Genomic DNA, 16,931 nt, shown 5'->3' with positions numbered 1-16,931 from the left:
AAACAACGCCGGTGGGCGCGCTTCAGTGGAGGGCTTACAATACTGTCGGACGGCGTATAAACACCGCCTAATATAAATGCTTTCGACTTCCTTGAAACGATTTCTCCTGTCATTCTTTATTGAGACTCGTTCCTCGATTATGTTGTATTCATTTTATGTTTTTTTTTTCAAGATCGACTGGAAGAAATATTTATTGATCATGCAGTAAAGTCAGCAAATATACTTCAGACCAGTGTTTTACACGTTACTCTAAAACAGGAAAGAAAGCTCGTTCCTCGTTCCTTCCCAATTTTGAAACGAGTTACCGTTACAAGTTCCTTTATTGCGAAAGGCACGCGTTCCAGCTCCACTTCGAACATTGGAACGTGTCGTTACATTAACGTTACATTTCATTTTTTAAATAAAAGTGTGGTGTCGGATAATCCCGAGGCGAAATAAAGTGTGAAATTTAAAACTCACACCAAACTACGTATATTATACGAATAGGAGCCTTGCCGGCAGCAGATTATCTTGAGGTAAAATGGATCCACAGAAACGCGCCTAGACAAATTTTTTCGGGGAGAACCGGAAAAACTCCAGACATGTCTAACTGCGATTTTGGTGCTCGTCTATTATGGATGCAACACATATGGCACTTTCAACTTCGGTTTTACGAATGCGCAGTAAGGTTACTGCGTTGAGATGTGCAAATAAAAAGTTACATGCAGGCACATAATTAAAATTCTTGCATAAAGAACTGTGTCGAAAGGAGCTAAAATGCCTTACAGGCCCTGCACAGGGAATTGAGTAAGGGGGTAAGCTTTGAGTAAGCTTTTTGTAAGAGTAATTGAGTAAGCTTTGCAGATCATGCAGCACAAATTTGCGAGTAACAAAACATAACAGAACAAGTAATGGCTGCAAGGTTCACAATACAAGTTTTAGTCAAGGAAAATAAAAAAATAAAAGTCAGCACTGAAGTCACACATGAAATCTACGCGCAAGAATTACAAAGTGTACCGAACACAATCAGTGTAGTAGATAAAGTAAACAACCGAAAATAACCAAATATGTTGACTCGACGCACAAATCAGTTGCTGTGGTTAGAAATACGCATAAGGGAAAAGCACAGGAAATAAAAGCACAGGTTGAAACCGACCAACTAAAGTAACTCTGAACGCTGGCCGTCCACGTTCCAGCGGCCTCTCTCAGGTATTGTCCACAGCATGCGACAAAAGTATGCCCAACAATGACGAAATTCCTGTCCTTTGTCAACACGACGCGTGCAATACAAAAGGTCCTGGCACTCCCTTCGACCCATTCCCGTCGACCCCCAGACCGCGCCGTGACGAACTGCATGCCTACTCTAACTTTGAGCAGTACAGCATACCGAGACACTGCGGAGCGCCCAGCCCTATTCATAGCCGGTGACACTTCCGATGAACCCGCCGCGGTGGCTCAGTGGCTAAGAAGTTGCGCTGCTGAGCACGACGTCGCGGGTTCGATCACCAGCCGCGGCGGCTGCTTTTCTGATGGAGGCGAAAAGCAAAAACGTCCGTGTGTACGAGATTTCGGCGCACGTTAAAGATCCCCAGGCGGTCAAAATTAATCCGGAGCCCTCCACTACGGCGCGCCTCATCGCCTGCGTTGCGCCGGCGCGTTAAATTCTATAATCAATCAATCGACACTTCGAATGACCTCACAGCGAGCGCAACTCCCCCGTCGGCACCCCACGCCATACAGTTTTTTCCAACAACCTTTCCTCGGCAGGGAACAATTCTATCGGCCAGACGAGCATCCTGGCCATTCCAGAGAAACGATGAAAGGTGAAAAGCATTCCCGTGGCTGCGCTATTCCTCCATCGAACGCCGCGTAAGCTCCGCCGGGGATCCACACATTTCGGTGCAGGACGTTTCGGTGCGGACATTTCGGTGCACAGACGTTCGGCCTTGCAAGTAACGCCGTTCTGTACAATACTGCTTCAGACGTGGCCTACGTCGTCATCTTGACCCCAATCACGGCCGGAGCCCCGCTAGCCGTTCCCGGCCCGCCGGCCTCCTGATCTATTCCTCTGAGGCAGGGGTCTCAAAGACGCGTCCCGCGGACCTTTTGATTCGGACTTAGTATACGAACCTATTTATTACAGATGCTCTTGTTCGCAATCCTGCGATAAGTTAGGCCAGGGGTTGGTTGTGCAGCATTGCCAAAAACGTGTTTATTCGTTGAATATTTGCTCGAATATGTGAACCTTTCTGAAGCTTCGCTTTATAAACTCAGAAAGCAAAAATGAACAACTTCGACAGCGATGCGCACAGTTGGTACCAAAATACGGAACCTTCGTATAAAAACTGACCATTACTCCTGCTCAGCTGATCAGACAGCTAGGCTGTTAGATATTAATGAAAATGATTCTACGAAATGAGTTACAAAAGCGCTTCGAATTGCAATTTCGCAATACAGTTGACTCCTACTAATACGAACTCCATGTGGACCGTACAAAGCTTCGAACTAACAAAACTCTCAAACAAACAGAATCCCGCCGTGGCTATGGCGTTGTGCTGCTGAGCCCAGGGACGCGGGGTCGATTACCAGCCGCGGCGGCCGCTTTTCCGATGGAAGCGAGAAGTGAAAACGCCCATGTATTCGCGATTTCGGCACACGTTAAAGATTTCCAGGTTGTATAAATTAATCCTCCACTGCAGCACGCCTCACTGGCTGTGTTGCGTCGGAGCGTTAACCTCATAATCAATCAATCAATGAAACAGAAAGCACAATGAGAGCAATGCCATAACTACGCTACACGTCTTCCTTCTTGATTTTGGTCACAACCTCGACTTTCCTTGCCAATACAAGCGCACGACATGGTTTGTCCTGAGTGTGAAGGCTTATCGCTAAAGTTGAAGTCTGAAGCCTACACCACCCAAATGCTTACACGGAGTTGTGTGCAGCCAGGAAACTAGAAAGAACGTAGACATGCGAACGCTGGCGCGAGTTTCAAGTGAACTGCATGGCTGCGGGCGGCCTCAGTTGCGAGGGCGCCGACATAACACATCACGGTGGTGTTTTGACGCCGAAAAATTTGAATTTCCTCGAGAAATGACTGATACCTGTATGTTTTTATTCAAAATACTTCCCAAATTACCGACAAAATTGGTTTTGGCTTCAAGTTAACCGAAAATTCTAACTAAGCGACTTTTAATTGTCGGGAGTCGATTGTATCTTGTTTGCGAGCGTATTGACCGGACGTAGTCCGAACGAGCACAAGGAACACGACACGATTGTTGTTTGCGATTTAAGCTATTCTTCTGTTCAATATAGTAATCAAATTTGAAAAGCCTGCAGTTTTATTCAAGCAGACAAACATGAGGCTGTCTGTTTTACGGTGTTTTCAGCGGGTGTAGGAACAAATGGTCCCGGAACAAATGGTCCCGGAACAAATGGCCCCGGAACTTATGGTCCCGGAACTAATGGTCCCAACTCGAAAGTAGGAACAAATGGTCCCGGAACTTATGGTCCCGGAACAAATGGTCCCAGGGACCTCTTCGGGCAAAATGATTCTATAAAACTCCACGTGGGTTCTCTGTTCAAATTTGTTGTATCTTCCTGGAGTGCAGTTTTTATTTCCTTACTTCTTTATTTTTTTGTTTTCTTTGATTTTCACATTCCATTAAACCGGTTATCTTAATTTACGCTATTATTATACGCTATTAATTTACGCTATTATTATTATATATTATACCGATTAAACACGGTATTTATGCCAACCATGCATTTTTGTGCTAGTGCAGGGCATTACACTATTGGCCCGTTTGGGGAATTTTTTTATTCGTATTTACGCCGTTTTTCTCCGGCCTTTTTTATTTTTCTGTTCGCGTTTTTTATACGTTGAAGACGAATATTGTTATTTATCACTTCTCTCTCTCTCTCTTCAGTTATTCGATTTTTGTAATGTTTTCATTTTTGATGTTTTCGACTTTTTGGGTTATCAAAACATCGCTATTTCAATTATCTGCCTTGTCACTATATAACCAATGAATGTGCTACGTGCAAACACAAGGGAAGAATAAGCCACGTGGGAAACATGCGGCTCCATCCATGATTTACAGAATACGTAGAGGCATGCCTCAGAAAGAAGCGCTATTAGTTTCTTGTGAGCAAGCACTTCACGGGTGCGTGCTTAGTGAGTTCTCTGCCCCCTCCCTCCCCCTCATAAGTTTTCTCAGTCACCGCAACTATTCGCAGGCACGGCCAGACTTAACGCTCCCTTCCCGTTTAAGAAGATAGTTTCTGAGTCCAGCCGTGTTCCAGGAAGTCGCACCTGTAGCGGGACGCCGCTAGTAAGCGAGATTGGTGAGAGGCACAGTCTCCAGACATGCGGACGTCTGATCGCGAGCATCGGCTGAGCCACTGGTCAAGCCAGGCTGTCGCGACAGTCAGCACCATGGTCGATTTGTTCTAAAGAGGGCAATGAGGGCCATCTAAAGCAAAGAAATTTGTTACCGAAGCGAGTGCACTTAGAGCCACTAAATAAGAAAATTGTGGCAGCCCGTTATTGTATTCGCTTCAAACACCGGCCCTGGGCTGCCCAGTACAGCTGATTTTGATTGAAGTGACTGCCACTGGTTTGCCTGGTATTCGGAATAACCAAAAAAAAAAAGGCGTGCAAAGGAATCACGCGAGGACGTACATGTGCGACAAAAAAACTGTATACCGCATTTCACTCAAGTAAATTCAACCTTACCAAATATATTATATATCAACAGCTGCAAAATATATTGTGCACAAATACAAACATATAAACATAAACACATTGACCCCTTCCTTCCCTCATACAGGCGCTCATGCATAGGAGCAGTGGTGGTGGGACCATTTCTTCCTAGTTTGAAGTTGGGACCATTTGTTCCGGGACCATTAGTTCCGGGACCATAAGTTCCGGGGCCATTAGTTCCGGGACCATTTGTTCCGGGACCATTTATTCCGCGACCGGTTTTCAGCACGCTAATGGAATGTCTTAGGGGCAGCGGCTTCATGTTCTTTGTGTTAAAACTGTGACTCATAATTACCCGCGCGCGATATCGCCTAAGATAAAACTATACATGAACATGTAGCCTCCTGAGCAGTCAGACTTCATTAATATGCTTCGGGGTCTCTTCAGCACAACAAGAGTTACAGCCATTTTCTGTAACCATTCTCATCCCGTAGACGGGATGAGAATTCCCCAACGTTTACTGTTTCACTGTGTCCCACCTAATTACGACAAGTATATGAACTCGCCGTGATGAGAGATCTGCCAGGTCACACCATAATTTTTCCCGAGATAATATGACATAATTTTTCCCGAGCTAAAGTTGCCCGCGAAGTAAAAAACCGTCAGCAACGCCTCACCTAAAATGTTCAGTAGCGATGACTGTACACAATTCTAAACACAAGCCTTTGAATAATAATTTTACTGTAGACCACTCCCTGAATATTTACAACGTTAAAACGCATGGAGAAGTGCAGTTAATTGCTGTTAGCGCTTGCTTCCAACACATATGTACAGCTGCAGCCCCTCGCAGGCACACTGCTGAAATATTTTACAGCGCAAGGAGCATAGAACGGCTACATCTCTAGAGGTAAGAAGTCGCATTCACGGGACCGAAGACACCCACTCGTGCGCGGCCCGCCAGCGCCCAGCCGTGTTTTCTTGTATGTTTAGGAATGGTGGAGACCCCAAGAGCACAAAGGAGCACGGCCTTTTGTGCCATAGAGATAATATACTCTAGAGGGAAAGCGCGCCGCTGAGCCAATGCATTGGAACCGTACGACACACGGTGGCAGACATGATACAACGATTTGAAGGTTTCCAGCTGAGTTTTTGCTTACTAAAAACGGCGAAAGCGATGGGTTGTAATCTGGCAACGTGCTACTGTGGCATTTCCGCGTCCGGCTAGCAAAGCATGCCGGGATTAATTGTAACATGGCGGACCGCTGGCCAGGCGGATTTTGTGTAGGCGGCGTCGACAGCATCAACAGCATTGCGTAGTTTATCTCCTGTGGGTAGGTAACCGACGTGTTTTCGGTTTAGCGTACGTGTGACTCATATGTACTGAGACTATTTGAGCAAGATGTGGCAACGCTCAAACAACACTTGCGCGCAAGCTCGAATGCGACTGATCGCATGCGCGAGGACGCCAAGGAGTCTGCTGATCCGTACTGGGCGCACAGAAAAATGAATCTCCGTATGATCTCCGTGCATGTTTGCGCTGTGCCGCTTTTTTTGCCATTCTGTGACATTTTGCGAGTCGCTCAATGCTTTTCAAACAACGTGAAGTGAACTGTCGCTTTAGCTCAATGTAAAACCTTTATTTACACACACACACACAAAAAAAAACATCGCATGGGCCAACGCTGGTATTGCCGGTGAGTCGCGGCGAAGCACAGGATCGAAAGAGCGCGGTCGATCGCAGGCCAACAGACTGGAAGAATGCATGCCAAGGGAGTATGCGGAATACAGTCCGCGGCGTGTCCCGTTTTCCTTTCTGTCTGTATTCGTCAAGTTCTAGCTGCTTTCCACCACTTCAAAGGGAAAGCTTGCGGGACTGAATGCGAGTATTGAATGGGCAGTAATTTACCGCACAGAGCGCGTGAGAAGACAACACTGACTTGTTGATTTATTGTGACTGATTAAAAAAGAAACCGCATTTTGTTACCTATTTTTTCGTTCTACCTTCACGAGCGATTGCGCGAAAGTTCGAAGCACGAAGGGCTGTAAGAAGTTCCATTAATAAAACAACTGGAACCGAGCGATTATTAAAGCTCTTTTTATTTCTCTTCGAACGGGAACCATCGCTGGCTGCCACTCCGTAGCCTGTAGTGAACTTGCGGTAGTCACCCGCCGCGGTGGCTCAGTGGCTAAGGCGTTGCGCTGCTGAGCACGAGGTCGCGGGTTCGATTCCCGGCCGCGGCGGCCGCTTTTCTGATGGAGGCGAAAAGCAAAAACGCCCGTGTGTACGAGATTTCGGCGCACGATAAAGATCCCCAGGTGGTCAAAATTAATCCGGAGCCCTCCACTACGGCGCGCCTCATCGCCTGCGTTGCGTCGGCGCGTTAAACCCCACAATCAAATCAAAACTTTCGGTAGTCAAGGTCAAATCGGAATCGCTGTTCTGGCGTCAGTTCAGGGCCAATAGATAAGGTGCTTAACGTGAAGAAACGAATGACGGCTTCGCAAGCGCCCGGGGAGGCAGTTGCTCAGCGCGTGCATCCGAGTTGTATAACTTGTATACGTTTTGCACGCACGCAGATCTGAGCCGGAGACTGCACACACACACTGCGCAAGTCAGGCGCCAGGGCCTCGCCACCTCCTAGCACACTTAAAAAAATCGAAACCAAAATTGAAGTACGAACTTACTTTTTCTCCACTTATTAGAGCTTAATTACACTAAACAGTTTTTATGAAGCTAGTTTTAATTACTGAGGCAATTATTTGTAACTATTTTGCTTCAGTTCTTTGTTTTAGTTAAATAATTACGGCAGAAGTTTTTAGAAGGCTGAATACAATTGATCTGGCAACCATGAGAATTGTATCATGTCAGCGCCCACGATTCGTACGGTCTCGGAGCTCGCTTTACCCCCCTGTTTTGTGCACGTCCCGACCCTCCTATTTGCTTCTTTTGATAATTCGGCATGCTTCACCGGAAAGAGGGGGACCCTTGGGGCGCGTTGGTAAGAGCGGCTTCGGGCCTCCCGAGTAGGGGAGAAGGAAAGAAAAAAAAAAGAAAAAGTCTCCACCTCGGAACGCCACGTGGTGTCAGATTTTCGAAGCTTTCGGGATGTCCTCGAAAGTTGGCCTCGCCTAATCAACCTGTAGAAGCACAGTTTCTGCAGATGGGAGAGAAGGGTGAACCACCCAAACGATTGAGAGAGTGTCCATAGTCTTCATGTGTGTGTATGACCATTCGGAATACTCGCTGATAAAGTGTCACGATGCATATAAACCGGTCGCAACCGTTCCTCAAGTTTCACATCGGCTTCCGGCTGTAACACCATGCAACCGTGCGAAATGGGCTCCAGGTACTTTACCGTTGCGGTTAACAACTCCGTCCTGTCCACAGGCTCGAATATCGGACATATCGACTCCCGTCTCGAGGGCATGGCGTCCGAGAACACGTCACATCAAGGACATTCGAATTTGGTGCTGGCCACAGATGATGTCTTTTGCAAATCACAACTTCTCTTCACTCCCGACGCTTTGTCAGCGATTTCTAGGCACGCGTTCATGCATTGTCCCAGACCACACACCGAAAAAAAGAAAAAGAACAAACGCGACAATTTTGTCGCAAGTGTGAACTGCCCGCGTCGCACACTCACACCACACGTCTTGAATCCCGCGGCACACCGAACACGCCACCGTTTGGTTATGCCGCGCACTGAATTTTCCGCAGGCCACAGAAGACGTCACGCTGAACATGTCATGCAACACGCTTCGACTGTCCCAGGCAATCGTCTTGGCGCGAAATTTAAAAGTTCTCCAGCTGGTCCTGTCCCCAGATGCCTTCCAGGGCACCCCAGATGCAGGCCAAGAGGCCCATGACCAGGATTACTCGAGGGAGGATTGTCAGCGTTGTGTAGAAGATAATTGAAACGATGGCCGCTACGATGACCAGGAGGAGGAGAAGGTTGTACACGGGGTCGGCCATCATCACCGGCCAGCAGCGGCCCGCAGCGGAGTCCCCTCGGCCGCTTGCGGCTGTACTGGCGTCCGCCACAGACCATCTTCTTCGTCGTTTGATTTTGTGGACGCTCAATCGCCGCCGCTGGCGAATGATACGCATGGCGATGGACCGTGGTTGGTGCGTGGGGCGAATGCGAGCCTTCTAAGCGTGGACGGGCGCCTGGACCGAAACGCAACCCCCGTTGCGCCATTCACGAAAGGACGCAAGAACGGCGGTGTTAAGCGCGTCTGAATAGCTTTCGCCGGTTCTCCATTTGCCAGCTTTTGCTTTGAGAACGCGTGCGTACGGGTAGTATTTGGAAATTTCACGCAGCCGTTTCTCTGCGTCCATTTGGTGTCATTTCCTGTGCTCACTCGACGTTGCGCGGCTCTCTGGTCGACGCATCCGACGATAACCGAGGCACTTTTCCGTGTTTCTTCTTTTCCGCGCGAACGACCACATGTCTTGTTAGAGACACTGCGGGAAGTTTCCACTGCAACGATATTTCCGTGGTGGTACCCAATGAAGCCAGGATGACAACTGATGAATTACGAATGTAGGCCATTCGTAGTTGTAACCCAGTACTCGGAGCACGCGTCACGGATTTCCTTAACACAGGAAGCTCACCACGGGAGAATGTACGGGAAATAGTACGCACGTGTTTCCGGCGAAATGTTGAAACATCGTCGGTTCCAGATCGCGCGGGCAGAAATATAAAACAAAACTGGAGAAACAGGATAAAGAGCCTCACACCTGCTGTACGGGTCACGGGCACCGTCGATGCGTTGACGACACTAGACGGACGCTTGTTTTGTTTCTTTTTTTTTTTCCTTCTCCGCACTGCAGTACTGTGCCTTCACGATGTTTTAACCGTCGCGGCTCTGTATGGTTGCAGGAAGTGTCGATAGCGCGCGCTTGGCGCGACGCGGCTGTTTGTGTTCCCATCGCTTGAATGCACCGGTGAGGCCGTCCGGGTCATCCGGAGAAAGGATGTACGGTCGCCTCGCCCCGAGACGGGCATGTCGTAAACATCTGAAGGTTTAGAGCGCCAAGCGTGACGTGGGAGACGTCAGCCGCGCCACTACTGAGCTGTGTGCAGGGCAAGTGACACGCAGTTATCGGAACGTTTTAATTATCCTGTCTAAGCTGCCCCGGTTCTTTGTTCTCCCAGGCGTATTCGCCGAAGAGAGAAATCCACCCTCTTTTTAAAGGGACCCTGCAACACTTCCGATAAGCACTTTCACTCTTTCCATCGCGTCTGGAACGCGCCAGCACGGAGCGGTACTGCGCGATTTGCTCGTCGCGCCAGATGCGCCTTCCATTTCTGCTTTGTTTTTGTTGACTTTTTTTAACGCTGCTATCGAAAAGCGTTCATTGCTGCAACTGAAGGAAAACCGGCCGACAGCCGCTACTTGGCCTCAGTGACGTAATTCGAGCCGTCGAAGAACGTCAAGGCCGGCAAAGAGAGAAAAATCTTTTGAGCGAGTTTACAAATTATCTGATGGGCATAGAGCAGTCATTTTTGGCTGAGGTATTTTGCGACCCCCTAATCTAAGTACCGTGTGTTAGGTGCCCACGTTTTGCATGCATTTAAGATTTCAAAAATAGCTGAAAAAAGTGTTGCAGGGTTTAACAGCGAAGCTGTTTAGCAAATCGTTATTATTCGTGGCCGCAGCTAAAAATACCAAGAAAATGCCTAGCATACCCACTCAGAGAGATTGGCCAAGATTGGCCAAAAACAAGTCCAGCATTCGCCGTAATCGTGGCAACATTTGCTCGGAACGAGAAAGACTCCAGTGTTCGCCGTAAGCGTGGCAACACTTGCATAGCGTTCACCCCTCCATGGTGATGTTCAATGACTATCACTTCCAAAAAACGAGAAAAGCTCGCACTTATAGTAACAATCATGGAGTAAACGTCGTTGCGGCCGTGAAGAAGAAGCAAATCGGCTGCTATCGTAGACTTAACCCTTCAGCCCTGATTTTTTTATTTCGAGCAAAACAGTGTTTTGTGTGTGTTTTCCTAAATTTTAGGGTCCCATAAGCCGACAAACAAAAAAATAGAGCTTGAAGTACAAGTAGTATTAACAGATTTATTAATGAGGCAGTTAATTAGTACATCTGGCAATTAATTTTTTTTGTTGAGCCTAGACCATTTTTGCGCATTTCACAAACCTTTATGACTACGTGAACATAAAAACAACAAATGAGCTTCATGGTGCACGTATTTATAGATTTACAAGCTCGGGAATAAAACTGAGACCACCATTTTTTTCAGCCTCGATGTCGTAATTTCGACTTCACCGAGCTTTTTCTTCTTTGCCTATCATGGCCGTTGCAGTCCGTATGGACGACGTTCATTGCCGTATATATTTGTCAGAAAGGTTAATGAAATATCAGATTGTTCAGAGACGGAGCAACGAGAATCAAGTGGGCTGCCTCTATAAACATCGCATTAAAAGAAAATTGTTACAGCATGTGAATGGCATTGATTTAGATATGGACACTGCGCCAGTTGTCTTTCCGCGTGCATCGTACATCCACTTTCTGTTTATAAATTTTGTTCTAGCCCGCAACACGATCTTCCGCTACAATAAACACTTATCAACAACAACGACAACGACGACGACGACGACAACAACAACAACAACAAAAACGACAACAACAGCAACAACAACCACAACAACAACGACGACGACGACAACAACAACAACAACGACGACAAAAAGAACGACGACGACGACAATAACAACAACAACAACAACGACGACGACAACAACAACGACAACAACAAAATCTGGTGTACGTGGGTTGGACAAGTTCTGTTCTGCCCCTACCCTGGTAGTGCTGGACTTTGGTAGAGTCTTCGAGTCAAGGGACTGTATAAAGATGAATTCAGAACCTGTTGTATGTTATTTTTGCTTGGAACTCGAAATCACGCTTCCCGGGCCTGTCTTTCACCTAACGGTAGGTTTGTTGCGTTTACATAATTACTTACCAATGGTTTCTCTCATAACCCCTTAATTCTGGTTAAAAAAAGAAGCTTTGTGATTCCCACGTCCGCGAGGCATAACTAAGTTTGTTTTTGCTTTGGCCAACACTGGCGCTGCCGCGGTGTTGCTTACGCGCTGGTTTTTGTTGTCAGAAAAACATTGAACGAGGCTATGTATAGGTCTGAAAAAAGCCAAGTTTATAGTTCCAGAAAGTGGGGGTTTCAAGCGCCCAAGCAAACCCAGCAGGGCTATGACGCACGTTGTAGTGGAGGGCTTACGGAATGATTTTGACCACATGCGAATTTTTAAAGCGTAACACGCGGGCGTTTAGTGAAGTCCACAGTTGTGCCAAAACGAGACGGGGATTAAAAACGCACAGTTCCGGGCGCTTGTGCACGGATGTGCGATGTGTGAGTGAGCTGATGAACTTAAAGTTAGCGATAAACGTTTATTTCCTGCATGCGTCGTATTATCACGGTCTCGTTTCTGTTTAGCTGAAAAAAAAAAAAAAAAAGCTATTTTCTGGTAAAGTTCTCGTTATTGTGACATCTTGTTCACGAGTTTGCCTTGTAATCATGTTGTCTTGATTTATTTGATTTATGATATACGGTTTAAACGCGCCGATGCAACGCATGTGGTGAAGCGCACCGTGGTGGAGGGCTCCGGATTAATTTTGACCGCCTGGGGATCTTTAACGTGCGCCGAAATCTCGCACACGGGCGTTTTTGCTTTTCACCTCCATCAGGAAAGCGGCCGCCGCGGCCGGGAATCGAACCCGCGTCCTCGTGCTCAGAATCATGTTGTTTGCACTCGCGTGCCCTCCCACATACTTTCTGGCTGCCATTGAAACACAACGGAGATTTGAGTGCCGCAGGGTATGTGTAGCACCCCCACCCATCCAATGCATTGCTCGACGTTCAAAGAGGAAATAAGTAGCAATAAGAAAGTAACATCTGGTGGTTACACCGGCGGGTAATTACGGCTCATCGGGCCGATGAGTAATTTGAGGTTCAACGCAGCATTTTCTGTTGCCCCGCCGCGATAAACCGGTGATTCGCAAGTATTCACTCATCGCCGGCCTTTCCATGTCGTCGGGCGGAGGCGTGGATGAGATGTTGCGAAAGGACCCCAGACGCGCGAACACCGGAGACGAGGGAGGCACGAATAAATGGAGACGACCATGGAGGAGACGACCTTGGCGAAGGGCAGCTGGATGAAACGGCCGGCCGTGGCATTGGTGGCGGGCACTTTTGCTCGCTCGCGGCGTTTATCCTCTCCACTCGCAGCCGGTCCCCTTTCCTCGTCCGCGCGCGCTTCCGCAGGCTGACGTGAACGGTAACGTAACGTGGAGGTGAAATACGTGCACGTGGGACGACAGGTTGTCACGAGTCGACGTGGGCGGAAGCAGTCGGATGTCTGGAAATGATGAAGATTTTTTGACAGCACTTGCAATGGTACAATCGCTCGAACGAGCTTCTGTTCGTGGTGCGCTACGACTTTTCTGCGTGAGAAACGCCGAGCCTCCGTCCAGGGGATTTTTGAGGATAAGTTAAACGAATATGATGAGCTATAGTCTTGAAAATGAGCAAATGACGCCCGGTTGAGGGCCAAAAGCCGCGAGCTTGAATTAATACTAATTCAAGCTAATCCGTCTTTGCCGTCTCATGCTAATCCATCGGCAGCTCGTGTACACGCGCACACACGAGAGGTTCTGTCAAAATGTTTCCTGGCTAGCTCGGTTTATGACGACTTCTCTTCTGTCGCAAAGCGCTAGCTGCAATTTTGCAGTGCACCCCTACCCCAGAAAAACAACAATTAACGAAACGTTCGGAGGTTTATGAGTGGTATGCTGCAGTTCGTTTATATTTAATTTCACATTATTCTCCTTGTTTACCCTTTTTAATTCTTCTCCTTGTTTTTATTATTGTTACTTTGATTTCTCGTTTCATGTTTTCCATCTCCTTTTCCCTCTCCTTCCCTCTCCGACATGCCTACTTCACTGCGCCGATCATGCTCGCGGAAAAGATACGCACACAGGCTGGCAGTGTCTGAGGAACAGGTTTGACAAAAGCGACTAATCTATCAAGTAACTAAAATCAGTTTCTGACAGCCAATTAATTTGATTATTTTAGTTGACTCTGATATTTGCAGCAAAAAAAAAAAAAACGCTCTGTGGTCACTTTTCGCCCTTTTTCACACCATAAACCTTGTCCTACTTTCGTTGTGGTTGTATTGATGGAATATTGAGGGAAGTTGCAGGCTAACGAAAAATGATGGGTGCAAATTTTCAGTTCTCACACAATATCGGGCGAGGGCGCACTCGAACAAAACTGATAAGAGCAGTAAAAGGTGTATTAGGCCTCAAATGGGAAAAAAAAAATAAAGGAAAAAATCGTGTGCTACCACAATGCGGAACCAGCAATCCTAAACAATGGAGCCACCAGTGCGCTAGCTATTTTTTTTTTTGTCTTGATGCCTAAGTTACTGGTAGGCTTCCGTTCAGTCTGATTCAACAAAGCTACCTTCATGCGCCTTCATATAATAAGATGCGATTGAGACTGCAGCGCAGCATCGGGCATTTTCATGTCCCGCCGTTGGTAGGGCTGATCGATCTCTTCAGGATGCCGCAGTAACATCTCTCTCTCTCTCTCTCTCTCTCTCTCTCTCTCTCTCTCTCTCTCTCTCTCTCTCTCTCTCTCTCTCTCTCTCTCTCTCTCTCTCTCTCTCTCTCTCTCTCCTTGGTAGAGAGAATAAATGTTTTATTTATATCGGGAAAAGACTTCAAGGAGGTGTCTTCATTCCGAGATGCCTTGAGCTCGGCCCTCGTCGACAGCCCTTCCGACCGATAAACCCAAGTATTTATGCCGTCACTCTAGCCATGGAGGAAGAAAAAGTTACTCTAGCCATCATACTATCAACTCTCGATAACGCAACGTAAACGGCGGCGCTATAAACTCTAACCAGCCCTGATTAAAGTATGGGTTACGTTAGTCAGCGCAGGGGTGTTTTGTTTTGTTTCATTGCGTCTGGATGCAAAACAATCACGCGAACCAGGCAGCACTGTGATGAAGCACATCATTGTGAGATGGCTGGTCATGCCATTATGTGATTGGCTGATTGTTTAAAAAGGGAAACGCGCATTTAGTGCGTTCAGGTTTTCAGTTTCGAGCTCTACTTGACAACGGCGGAAATTCGGTACGTGCTGCCATCTTTCGCTAGTAATGCCAAATCCATCTTGAGCCAGGCTAAGCCAGTCGATAGCCAACGAGCCGACGGCGGCAACGGCAACCAGCTAACATGCGGTTAGAGTGTATTACAAAACGTTATAGGCGACAAAAAATGTTAGAAAATGACTATATGTGACCTGCAAGAACGGATTATCACGGCAATTTTTAGGTTGCGCCGCAATGTAACTTGGTTGCTTAGTGTCTTCCTGTTCCAACGTAAGCACGGAAATTTCAAAGTTGTTACCTCTGCATGTTGAACGCACGACTGGTTGCGCGCAGCAAGCTTTAAAACCAGCTCATGTCATGCTGCTGTTAAGCACATCATTGTAGATATGGATAATAGTTTTAAGATAGCCGATTGGAAATAATCAAGCGTAAACACCGCAATTCATAAAGGGCACGCATTAGAAATCCGAAAGCCAAGTCATTGAAGAGATCTGATGACACCGAGTTAAGTTGACAAATGCCGAACATAAACCACCTTGGACCAGCAGAAAGTTTCTTGACGATCTCCTTTATTCCTTCGTCGTCACATGCGCTATTCATTAATGATTCGGCAGCACAAGTGCATTGACCTAACTCATTTTCTGCTGGGCGGGCTACGTTGTGCTTATGCCCAACTCAACTCGGGAATATTGCCGATATCTGTACGGGGGAAAAGAAAAAAAAAAACCATGCAAGAAGAAAAACCAAGGGCGTAGCGAAAAATATGCACTACCGTACTTGGGGACAGTGGTCATGTTTTAGGAACGCGACCAGCGTTTAACTAACACGCAAAAAAGGAAGCAGACCGTAAAATGAAGCTGTTTGGCCGGAATTAAGGGGCGTGGCAAAAGTCGGCGTTGAAGGGCCTCTGCAGCATCCCAGTCTTGTCACTTTTCGCTGTTTCCCACAGAGATAACGTAATGCTCTCGCCTGTCGCGTTGCTCACAGAGATCGTTCCATGTGGTGCTTTCTGTGAGGAAGGAGAGAGGTTGGTGCCAACTTCAAAATAACACCGAATGGGTGCTCTTCTGTGTTATGCAGGGAAAGCCAACATCAAGTGGGCTTACTCTCCACTGCGCTTGCAAGCAGTGCTAGTGGGATGTATATGTTTAAAAGTAGTCAAGATAAAGCCTGACAGGTGACGGAATAGACATGCTGTCCATTCTTCAGCCTGAAGGAATAATTTTTTCAGTCGCTTTTTAACAAAAAGGGAATGAAACGTCTCCACATCAGCCTTCAGAGTTTACAAATGCTTACCTTTTTTTACCATCCTTTAATCCCAGCGGAGGAGCCCATCGCTGTGTCTCTTTACAAATTCTTTGCAAATGAAATGGTTAAATCTAACATGCAACCTTCAGTGTTTCTTTCTTGTTCTCATTCGTTGTGGAAATCCAATTGAGCAGGGGTAAATATTGGTTTCAAAACAAAGTTATCTGAACTAAGGAAGAAACATTTAAGAGTTCGTACAACTTCTACTTGTTTATATTACATTCATGCTCTTGTTGGGAACATCATAGTGTTTCTAAACAATAATGCCGACTGACCTCCAGGCCAACCAAATTACCCAAAGCACCATTTCATGTAGAGTTGCCACCGTTCCCCGAAAAAAAAAAATAATAATAATAAATGGCCCGCCGGGAGGGGCTTGGCATATAGGAAGTTGAATTTATTGCTGGAAAAATACGTTATGTCTTTTTGACATGCAATGCCCGTTATTGTAGCATTTTGGTAGAGAGAAATCAACATAATGTTTGTACTGAAAGTGACTGAGATTTTGGTTATTGCTCTGAATGGGCCGCACCGAAAAGTAACCGCACGTGCTTTGTGTGGTTAGTTCGTGCACTCGCCCGCGTATTTTCTCTGCTCGCGTGTTTTGCACAGCTTGTCGACACATATTTATCGTTGCAGTTGCTCAAGTGACGCTTATAAAACGGCAAAAAGAAATAATAGTTGTGGCATGATGGCTGAACAACCGGCCAATGGCGGCCAGTTCTAAGCACGACCGGCAACAAGACTGCTGTCTAAAAAACCGGTCGGGCCGGTCGAAAACCGGGC

At 46.9% G+C, this 16,931-nt stretch overlaps 1 protein-coding gene across 1 annotated transcript in view; it reads left to right on the top strand.

The window, feature by feature from the left end:
• Positions 1-14,905: 14,905 nt before the first annotated feature.
• Positions 14,906-16,931, top strand: part of LOC144163227 (uncharacterized) — a 40,295-nt gene continuing 38,269 nt past the window's right edge. The window contains exon 1 of the mRNA XM_077694085.1: positions 14,906-15,107. The gene's annotated coding sequence lies outside the window, so the exon portion shown is untranslated. The remainder of the gene's footprint in view (positions 15,108-16,931) is intronic.

The sequence above is a fragment of the Haemaphysalis longicornis genome, unplaced genomic scaffold, assembly GCF_048455015.1.
Source record: "Haemaphysalis longicornis isolate Haplotype H1 unplaced genomic scaffold, Haemaphysalis longicornis Haplotype H1 scaffold_12, whole genome shotgun sequence".
NCBI lineage: Eukaryota > Metazoa > Arthropoda > Arachnida > Ixodida > Ixodidae > Haemaphysalis > Haemaphysalis longicornis.
Note: the sequence above shows the minus strand (reverse complement) of the source record. Positions and strands in the feature narration are given on the sequence as shown.